At 38.5% G+C, this 9,409-nt stretch overlaps 1 non-coding gene across 1 annotated transcript; it reads left to right on the top strand.

The window, feature by feature from the left end:
* Positions 1-352: 352 nt before the first annotated feature.
* Positions 353-516, top strand: LOC141415736 (U1 spliceosomal RNA). The gene has a single exon (XR_012440679.1). It is a non-coding gene; the product is annotated as a U1 spliceosomal RNA (small nuclear RNA).
* The last annotated feature ends 8,893 nt before the right edge of the window (positions 517-9,409 follow it).

Genomic DNA, 9,409 nt, shown 5'->3' with positions numbered 1-9,409 from the left:
AATGCCATCAAAGGTCAAATGGAGTCCCTCATGCCAGACCTCTCAAAAATAACCAAAGCTGAGAGGATTAAGGAAGTGGTTCTTATACATGTGTGGCTATCTGGCATTAAAGCCAGATACAAACTCACATTTTTTAGACAGGGTCTTCTACTTAGAGACAAAATAACTATTTTTACTGGCTCTAAATTTCTTTAATACTTAAAGATGGTGGTTTTAACTTTTTAAAAAAACAACGCATTTTCTTGGACATATATACTGATAATATATTGTTGCCATGGTAGTTCTCTCAGTTAAAAAAAAAGACATTGTCTGTGTAAAAGAATAAAATGTCCAGCTATTAAAACCCCATTAGATACTTACCTGGCAGGGGAGATACCATGATCACGAAGGTGGTTTTCCCAGGGCGAGGCTTATCCATTGCACTCCGGATGTGCTGACCCCTGCAATTTCCCCAAATGTGGGAAACTCGACTGCATAATTTGTGGTAGTGGGGGACTGCGTTCATGCTCTCCCCTGGAAAAAAAAAAAACCCATTAGAGGGGCCCTTTTGTTGTTGTCTTGTCTATCCCCACTACAGTTAAAGTAGCAGAGATAGCTCCTTGGATCCACCACAGTGGATGCATCCACTGATTCAGGGAATGAATCAGTGATTCAGCTTCACCTTGTAGGATGACCTTCCAGAGCCTGAGTGCCCTCCCTTGGCAGGACTCAGCTTCCCAGGAAACAACAGGGAACCAAGAATGGTGGGATGACAGCCCTGCTCTAGTCACCTCAGGAAGCTGACTAATCTATGCAGGGCTGAAACTTGAGGAGTCAACTCTCCAACAGGACAGACTGTTTTCCACACCAGTTATGTCACTGTAATGTATTGTCACTCCTTGTCTGTGTCTTCTGCTGTAGTTCTCACTCTAGTTTTTGCCATAGGTTTGACAAAAACCACCCCCACTGATTGGATTTATTAGATCTCTTCTACCTCTTTTGGGCAGGATGCATAATTACTGCTTGCTACTGATGTGGTCTCCCTTCATTGTTCCAGAGCCCTCCTCCTGTGACCTTTGTATGCATACTACTTGGGCAAGAAGTGTTGTCACTAGGACTTTGCTTTTCCATACTTACTATTCCTGTGCAGGCACTGTTACCGGGTCACACACTCACAACTCTACACCTATCTAGTGTGCTCCCATGGTAATCAGCATATCTGCTTCAACGCCACTTATTGCTCTTGGGAGCAATGGTTAGAATCAGAAACATCAGCAATCCTGGGAACCTTGTCAGCTGTACCCAAGTGTTTAGCCCTGATAAACAAGTGTCAATGCTCTTTGATGCATGTGCAGCCATAGACCAAGGTGGATGTGGAGGTATAGGCTGTGGCTGTGGGGGCCTAGCTTGGGAAAGAGCCTATACATCAAATGATAAGTATATGTGCTGGGGAGACAACTCTTGGCCACATGATAATGTAGGTTCTTATTACTTCCCTTATTAAAGTTGTGTTTCATGGACCACATGGCAGAAGGCTAAACATGCAGTCCTCCTTCACAAGGGGAAAGCTGCCCCTGACTGCACCCATGGCACCTATAACCTTGTAAATTTCACTGTACTTAAGCCTCTGATTAAACACAGGGACAAATAATTAACATAAGGATAGATGAAAAGGGCCTTGACCCTGGGAGTCTGATGCACCTCAAATTAGTAACTGTTACCCATGAGAGTTCCTCCTACCAAGTTTTTCACTCCTTTTATGAGGAGATGAAGAATGTATTTTCCATCCTTGCCCAAACTAAAAACTTGTTCCTCTCGCTGGCTTAGTCTATAGCCCAGACACTGAATATCACTTTGTGCTATGTTTGTGGGGGGACCAACATGGGAGACCATTGGCCTTGGAAAGCAAGGGAGCTAGACCCACGGAAAGATTGACAGGCACCCAGGGGACTATATTGGATCTGTGGGAAACTAGTTTATACAGTGCTACCTAGAAGCTGGTTTGGGTCTTATGTACTAGGCTCAATCAGACCATTTTTCTTCTTGCTTTCCCTCGACAAGGTGAAAAACTGGGAGTCCCCATATGTAAAAAAAAGATTAAGTAGATAAAAACAGGGTGCTTTACAAATTGACAATTGGAAAGATAATGAATGGCCTCTTGAGCACATTTTGGTCCTGCCACCTAAGCAGAAGACGGGTCCTGGGGCTATCACACCCCTATATATATATGCCCAACTGCATTATTAGACTGCAGGCTGTTGTTGAAATTATAGCTAATAAAACTACAAGGGCTCTCAATTTGCTGGCAAAACAAAGCACTGAGATTCGCAATGCCATCTATCAGAACCGCTTGGCTCTAGACTATTTGTTGACCTCTGAGGGAGGAATTTGTGGAAAATTTAACCTGAGTGACTGCTGCTCACAGATTGATGTTGAAGGAAAGGTCATAAAAGAGATCACAGACAGATGAGAAAGCTTGCCCATGTCCCCATCCAGACTTGGGAGGATGGGATCCCAATGACCTGTTTGGAGGATGGTTTTCTGCCTTAGGTGGATTCAAAACTCTGATAGGGGCAATGGGCCTAATTCCTATCTGGCTCCCCAATGCTACAGTCTACCAGGACTGTTATGGAGGCCATTATAGAAAAAAAAAAAACGGCAGCACATGTAATGATGCTATGGAAATAGAAACCCCTAGATCAGGGTGATGTTCTTTGACCCTAGGTGGGTCCGAGCATCAAAGGGGGGAATAATGTAGCAAGAAAGGGGAGGCCAGAAAAGAAACAAACAAGCTGATGTTCTGATGAAAAGACAGGCGGAGAGGATGGCAAAGCAGAGAGATAAAACTGAAAGAATTGAAACATGAAGAAGGTCACATAGCACTGGGAAAATGAAATAGCCAATAAAGTCAGATGTAGCCATATGTGGATTGAGCTTTGCTTTCTGCTTCTGTAACCTGCTTGCAAGGGTATATAAGGTGAGACCCCTTTGTTCTCAGGGCTCAGCCTTTGGACACGAGTCCACTGGGTCTGTGTTGGCACAATAAATGTTGCTTCCTGCTAATCTGCCTCAGAGACTCCTATCTCAGCTCATAATTTCCTGCAACAATAGTGTGAATCTCATACACCTTTAGACAATGGCTATCCAAAATGTTTGTAGATAATGTTGTGATGAGTAAAGGGGAAATATAATTAACACCATAGGTTAATCCTAAGTGGCTTGTTTGTCTAAGTCTTCAACAATGAATATATAGATTTGAGCTACTGTCTTGTTTTGTTTTGGAGGTTCTGGGGTTTGAACTCAGGGCTTCATGCTTGCAAGGCTAAACCATGCCTCAGCCCTTCGGCTACTGTTAAGAGGTGTGTGAGAGCAAATTTTGGATATTAATAGAGGTTTTGAACTTTAAAATAAAATTTAGGAAGAACTACAGTATAATATACATCTGTACCTCTAGTATTATATGTACATTATTAACATTAAATGTAATTAGTTTCATATGCATACATATCTTTCTCCACCTCTTGATGGGCAGAATAAGAATTTTTCCATAGAGATATGCTTTCCAGCTCTTTCAGAGACGTTATTTTGAATTATTAAAAAGAATACTGATCATTTGTATTTGAATATCTTATTTGTAAACAGATAAATTAGACACCACCATTATTCAATGGAATTTCTCACATTGCAAAAGACGGCCAGGGTCCTTTCTAGATGTATCTTTGTAGACATTACTTATAAAGCAGTAAGTGCATAATAGGAAGAGGATCAAAAAGCTTAGTTGATTAAATATGAATTAGAAAGTAAGATGAGCAAAAATGTAATAGTGATAAGTATCTCTTCTTCATTATTGTTCAGGTTTTGAAAAATTAAATTTCATTTAAAAATTTCTTGACAATTCAGTTCTAGTACCCAAAACAATTTCTTCCAAACCCAAAAGTAATTAGAAGCAGTCCTGAATATACAGTGATTGCACTTATTTTCTCTGCATTTGAGAAAAATTTCCTTGAGTGGAAGAGACTTTTTCTTAAATAGCATAAAAATGATACTCTACGTACAGCTCAACTTTATAATTGAATTCTTCAAATGAAAATAAAAATAACAAGAGTGATTCCTCACTTGGCTAAAACTCAGCATAAGGATTTCTTGCTAACCCCCTCAGAGAACTGTGATGGAAAATAACTCAACTGGCTGCTGACAATGTTTTCGACACATAACAAAAATATAAATGACAGTATTTTCATTACTGCTAATAATGAAAATATTAGTGTCTAAATATTTATACTCTGGAAAAACATGAAAGTTTGATTGGAGTAGTAGGGGACAAAAAATGAAACACGTGCTTGCTAATCACCAAAATAGATTTGTTAAATTTGTAAAACAAATCAGCTTCTAATAGCCTATTGGGGTTTCCTCTGTTCTCCTAGTGACACTTTAAGGAAGAAATTTAAGTTGGAAACAAAACAAATATAACAAGGAAAATGATGAATTTAATATAATCTTTAAAATTTTTTATTATATTAAATTTACAATTATCATCATTAATTATAGGATTATATGGCTTATTCAAAGTAATGGGTTTCATTACGGCACTTCCTTACATGTATATAATGTACTTTGAGTTCTCCTCCACGCCCCTCATGGGTCAGTCAATAAATAATGTACTTGAGAGAGTTTGTATAAATAGTGTGTTGGCACTCGGGGGAGGTAAGATTAGAACTAACTCCTGGAATAGGTTCTGGCAGCCTCACTGAATTGAGGCTGTGAGTTGATGCAAAAGAGATTTTGTGCAGGACAGTTTATCCTCAGCATTTGTTATGTTTATAGATGTGGAAATACAGATACTGTAGTGTATGTACAGAACAACCACTTGAGAACATTTATTTTTTTTACGCTTGTAACACAAGTAGCCCTTGCCTTTGCCCTTCAGAGGAAACTTTTCTCCTACCATATGGAAACAAAATGTTGCAATGCAAAGACAAACTAATGAAGGTTAGTGTTTGCCTCTTGGTTGTTTGGAGAATAAGCATGACCTCTGTAGAAGTGTTTGGAGTCTTTGCCGAGCCCTATCTGCTAATAAACGGGATATCCACAAGGTCAGACTCCCCACAAGAGAGAAGAGAGCAGACTTTACTTAGGAGTAATTACTCCTGAGGAGTTCACCTACTAGGAGAGACACATTTTCCTTCAGAGTAGGCTAAGACCAGTTAATGATTATTTATCATTTTGAAAGGACAATTGAAGCTCATCTTTCCCTCCTATTAACACTTCCACATCACATCTATATTGCAACAAGATTCCCTTAGATACCACATACCTACTTAAACTCATCTGTAGTCTTTCATAGTAGATTAAACTCTATTTCTCTCCCAAAGCAAAGGGATGCATCCTGTTACATGTCCACATTTTGGTTACACTTTACAAATACATCATCAATTTATTCATCAGAGATTTGACTGGTCTTGGTAATGCTTAACAAGACTGATCATGCTTTATTTATACTTTCCCCAAAAGTATAAACAAGCATGAATCAAACCATTTCTAGTTCTCCTTGGCATTTGACGTAGGTTTTAGTTTTGACTGTTTTAAAGTAACCATGCATATTCATGGTGTGGCAACTTAGAATTTTTCTAAATACAATGTTGAATTGTGTTATCTTCAAGGCTAATGTGTGTGAGCCAATCGTGATTCAGTTGAATGCACTTGGGCAAAGAATTCTCTAATTTCATCACAAAGTGATGAAAACTTTTGTTTCTTGGAAAAATTATCCCCAAAGAAGTCATTCTTAAAATTATAGAGCTCTCCTAAGAGAATGTGGAATGCATAAGACCAATATCAAAGGTCTACTAAATTGATGAATGTTTTTAAAGAAAGCTATGTCTGGGAATATGATAGAACACCTGCCTGATGTGCTCAATGCCCTAGGTTCCATATCCAGTACCACCAAAAAAATTAAAAATAGAAGCTAAGGAAAAGATGTACATTACTAGGTGCAAACATTCAATTAGGGCATAAAAATACTATTGTACTTAATATCATATTAAATACTGTTTTTATTGTTAAAACACACTATAGAGATCATTTAATCTTAAGATTTCCTAATAAAGATATTTTATCAATACATTGTCACAATTTTCTCCATAAAACAAGATAGCCAGGAAGATATAGTCACATTAGCATATCACTATGAAAGAGATTAATTTGGGACTATTCTATAAAGAACTGTCTGTCACCCAAGCAGATACAACTGCACCTTAATCAGGTAATTCTGTCACAGGCCCTTCATTCTTCCAAAGTGACATTGAATTTCTCTCTGTTCCTCACACTGTGCTTGGTGCTAGGACACAATGATGGGCAAGACAAAAGGAGACCTAACTGTGTGGTGATTTCAGTCTAGTGATGGCAACAGGCATTGATCCTATTATTGTATGAATACATTCATTAATACAAACTGTAACTTACTTTTTTTTAATGTTCAGTGCCCCTGTCATGTTATATCAGAGCCTGTCTTGCCCATTCTGGAAGTCTTGGGAAGTTGCCTTTGATCTGAGTACAAAAGAAGGATGAAAGTCTGGGCTCTACCATATTTTGAGGGGTCTGATAGTTGCCCACCTGGAGACAGAGAACGAGACAAGGAGTTACTGTGAGGGCAACTCATGAAGCCCATTTTTCACTGCAGAGACTGCAAGGACTTCAGTCTTTATGCTAAAGTTTATCCTAAAATTTATCTTAAAGTATCCTTAAATAAAAGATGACATAATCTGATGTGCATTTAAAAAAATCACTCTGGCTGATATGTTGTAGAGAATAAATTTGGAGACTTGTATAAAAATGATGTGAGAATAGTTAGGAAGTTCATTGAGTGCTCTAGATGAGAGAAGATGGTAACAGTTTTTGACGTGTCCTAGAGTGAAACTATTGGAGAGGAAATACTTGACAGATTTGTGAGGGAGGTGAGAATAAAATTAAAAAGACACATTGTTTCTCACTAAGTTTTAAGAGTCATTGAATGTCAGAAAGTTGTTTTTTGTCCCAGTGAACTTCTGAGCAATCCCATCGTCTGTATCAGTTTCCTGATGAGACAGTAAAAGCTTCCATTCTTTAATAGCTGCATTCCTGTTTATTGTGACATGTAAATACCTCCAGGAACAATGATGCCATGCCCTGTAGTTTTCTGGTTATTGTGAATGCCTTTTGGTGGTTAGCCTGAATTTCTTATCTTGTTAATTCAAGTCTCTTTATCATTGACCAAACCAATAGACACTTTCAAAATATAAAAAAGCTGTAACAATCCAGGTTGACTGTGTTTGAAATTATTCTCAATAATATCATAATTAATAGAAGTTCACTCCTAAGTTCTTTATACTAAAACAATCTGAAGTACAAATTAGTAAAGTCAACTGACCTGACATAACATACTATATGGATATTTTTCCTTAAGCAAATGCAATATGCCAAGTTGAAAAACTCAAATTTAGACTAAAATGGTGCTGGAGTGATTATAAGCTGTGAAATACCTTTCCATTCCCTCCCTGTCTCCTTCAATATTCATGTCCCCAGTCTCACTGTTGGTCACTTTTTTTTATTCTGAAGCAGTGACTGCCAATCAGGTATGCCACTCCTGAGCCTTTTACCTTTAAGACCTTCAGTTAACAAATATTTTTGACCATTTGAATTTCTTCTTTTGAGAAAGTTCTGTTTAGTTCACTTGCCCATTTCTTTATTGTTTCATTAGTTTTGGGAGAATTTAGTTTTTTAAGTTCCCTATATATTCCGGTTATCAGTCCTTTGTCTGATGTGTAGCTGGCAAATATTTTCTCCCACTCTGTGGGTGTTCTCTTCAGTTTAGAGACCATTTCTTTTGATGAACAGAAGCTTTTTAGCTTTATGAGGTCCCATTTATCTATGCTATCTCTTAGTTGCTGTGCTACTGGGGTTTCGTTGAGAAAGTTCTTACCTATACCTACTAACTCCAGAGTATTTCCTACTCTTTCCTGTATCAACTTTAGAGTTTGTGGTCTGATATTAAGACCCTTGATCCATTTTGAGTTAATATTGGTATAGGGTGATATACATGGATTTAGTTTCAGTTTTTTGCAGACTGCTAACCAGTTTTCCCAGCAGTTTTTGTTGAAGAAATTCAAATAGCCAAAAAACACATGAAAAAATGCTCACCATCTCTAGCAATAAAGGAAATGCAAATTAAAACCACGCTAAGATTCCACCTCACCCCTGTTAGAATAGCCATCATCAGCAACACCAACAACAATAGGTGTTGGCGAGGATGCGGGGGAAAAAGGAACCCTCTTACACTGTTGGTGGGAATGTAAACTAGTACAACCACTCTGGGAAAAAATTTGGAGGCTACTTAAAAAGCTAGACATTGATCTACCATTTGATCCAGCAATACCACTCCTGGGGATATACCCAAAAGACTGTGACACAGGTTACTCCAGAGGCACCTGCACACCCATGTTTATTGCGGCACTATTCACAATAGCCAAGTTATGGAAACAGCCAAGATGCCCCACCACTGACAAGTGGATTAAGAAAATGTGGTATCTATACACAATGGAATTTTATGCAGCCATGAAGAAGAACGAAATGTTATCATTCGCTGGTAAATGGATGGAATTGGAGAACATCATTCTGAGTGAGGTTAGCCTGGCCCAAAAGACCAAGAATCATATGTTCTCCCTCATATGTGGACATTAGATCAAGGGCAAACACAACAATGGGATTGGACTTTGAGCACATGATAAAAGCGAGAGCACACAAGGGAGGGGTGAAGATAGGTAAGACACCTAAAAAACTAGCTAGCATTTGTTGCCCTTAACGCAGAGAAACTAAAGCAGATACCTTAAAAGCAACTGAGGCCAATAGGAAAAGGGGATCAGGAGCTAGAGAAAAAGTTAGATCAAAAAGAATTAACTAGAAGGTAACACCCATGCACAGGAAATCAATGTGAGTCTACTCCCTGTATAGCTATCCTTATCTCAACCAGCAAAAACCCTTATTCCTTCCTATTATTGCTTATACTCTCTCTACAACAAAATTAGAAATAAGGGCAAAATAGTTTCTGCTGGGTATTGAGGGGTTGGGGGGGAGAAGGAGGGGGCGGAGTGGATGGTAAGGGAGGGGGTGGTGGCAGGGGGGAGAAATGACCCAAGCCTTGTATGCACATATGAATAATAAAAGAAAAAAAGAAATAGATGAAAAACAAACAAACAAACAAAAAACAAATATTTTTGAGAGCCTAATTCTACCCCAACTCCTATTACATATCTCCATGGGACAGTCTTCCAGCAACTCAAATCCACTTATCTGAAACTAAATTAATCAACAGACTCCCCAGATCTATCCTCTTACTGTGGCATACACTATTTCAGTCAGAGTTAACAAAATGGTCTTACTTTAGTTGGACAACCCATTG

Source organism: Castor canadensis, chromosome 1 (genome assembly GCF_047511655.1).
Source record: "Castor canadensis chromosome 1, mCasCan1.hap1v2, whole genome shotgun sequence".
NCBI classification, from domain to species: domain Eukaryota; kingdom Metazoa; phylum Chordata; class Mammalia; order Rodentia; family Castoridae; genus Castor; species Castor canadensis.
Note: the sequence above shows the minus strand (reverse complement) of the source record. Positions and strands in the feature narration are given on the sequence as shown.